Raw genomic sequence first — 2,092 nt, 5'->3', positions numbered from 1 at the left:
CTGCTGAGAGTGGAGAACCTGTTCCCCAGGCTGGGTGAGGTACTGCCCTGCAGCCTGGGGAGGGCCCACAGGGGACATGTCCCTCCCAGGCAGGGCTATGTCCCCTCCCAGCTGATCACAGGGGAGGACAGGAGTGACAGCCACCCTGCAGACCCCAAGGCAAGCTGGCACTGCAGCCTGCCCCAAACTGCCGCCCCATGCACAGCAGGACCATGCAAAGGCAGGGCAGGGCTCATCCCAGAAATCCCCTGCTCCCCATCCCATCCCTTATAAGCCATCCAGAGGCAGTTTGGCCCCTTGTCTCTCTACACCCAGGTGTACTGAACATAAGGGACATTCCGCTGTCCCCTGGGCTGGCTGGGATGTGCCACCAGGTGGGAAACCCCTGTGTTGGTCTTTGGAGCAGGGATCCACCATCTTTCCAATCAGAGTTGGAGAAAAAAGACATCAAGCGAGGAAGGAGCCAGCTCTCACTCTGAAAACTGGTGTCAGGATTTATCCCCTTGCCCCAACGTCCTCTGCTATCCATCTCCTGCTATCCACAGTACACTGCCAGCTTTGCTATCAAGCCAAATGGGCTCAGGCAGCCCTAGCTAGGGGCAGGGCATGAGGCTGAAGGACAAGAAATGCCAGGGATGCTTTCTCTCCACACAGCCTCCCCAGGTCTGGGCGGGAGGAGCTGCTTCCCACCTCCTGGCTGACCCCAGGAACCGGACAGTCAGCCTTTCTTTTGCTGTGCAGCAGGGTGTAACGTAACACTTCCCGGATGAGAGACTTGGCCTGTGCAGTGCACCCACCCCGGACCGCCCCGGCTGCTTTCGAGGCAGCGCTGGGTGTTGGCAGCCTCCCTGGGCACGGCTGCACCTGCATTGTGCAATCTTGAAATAAAAAGGCAGTGACATGACACCATAGCACCCAAAAGTCAGGGTTTCTGCTCAGTTACCATCTGCTCCTGCCAGAGCCACTGTGGATGTGCTAAGTCCCCTCATCAGTGTCATCCTAAAAAGCCACACATCAGCTGTATGGGGACCGCTCTGCCTGCCCTGACCCCTCGCCACATTCTCCCTGTCAACCACCCTACCACCAGCATCACCCCACAACAAAGCTGAGCACACGGGGAGCACATACCTGACCTAGCGCTGTGCAGTCCACACTCACACCCACACACCAGGCAGCACTGTCAGCGTGTGAACCTGGACTTGCACAACCCAGGACAGATGGGGTCCAGACACGGTAAACCCCACACATCTTTCCTCCACCCTATATATGAGCCCCTGACCCTGTGCCGGATCTCTGTGGCACAGGGATCCCCCCTTACGCCCACCAGGAATGAGGTGACAGGGTCAATGTGCTGCTCCCTCCAGCCAGTGTAGGAAATCAATGAGCCACATTGACCAGCCGTAATACGCCCCGGGCTCTTGCAGAGACACGGGGAAGCTCAGCTCTGTGGCCCGCTGGCTTCTTGGGCTGACCATGCACTGAAGCCCTTGCCCTTGTTTAGCTCTGCAAAAACCTCTGTGGACGGGCTATCCTGTTTCACTCGTGAGGGAGAGCACCACGAATGGATCCTGTATGAGTTAGGGTGGGCACAGGCTGGCGCCTGGACACTGGGCACTCCACCATGCTGCAAGGTCTGGTGATAGGCACAGGGGACACCAAGGAGATGGGAGACACAAAGTAGGGATGAGATGGGGTTTGGTGGCAGGGAGATGGAGAGTACATGAGGAAGATGCCTGTTAGGATGAGACATGGCACAGGGACAGTGAGGAACATTCAGATGATACTCATTTGGGGCAGGATGGGGCTCCAGGACAGGGGTGCTGGGCTGCACTAACCGTGCTAGACTGGGATGAGGTGTGGGGGAACTGCCTTCCTGGAGGATTCTCATTTGGGGTGGCATGGCAATAGTGCCTGGGGGTAATGTGGGTACTGGGAATGTCTGCTTGGGGTGGGACCGGGATAGGGATTGGGCCAGTGCGGTTGCCCATTTAGGGTGGGACACAGACACTGTCTGGGTGCAGTGGGGGGGCATAGGCGGCACCCACTCTGAGAGAGCTGAACCCTGAGTTTGGGTGCCGTGGGGGGACACCAG

The sequence above is a fragment of the Merops nubicus genome, unplaced genomic scaffold (genome assembly GCF_000691845.1).
Source record: "Merops nubicus isolate BGI_N331 unplaced genomic scaffold, ASM69184v1 scaffold29744, whole genome shotgun sequence".
Classification (NCBI taxonomy): Eukaryota; Metazoa; Chordata; class Aves; order Coraciiformes; family Meropidae; genus Merops; species Merops nubicus.
Note: the sequence above shows the minus strand (reverse complement) of the source record.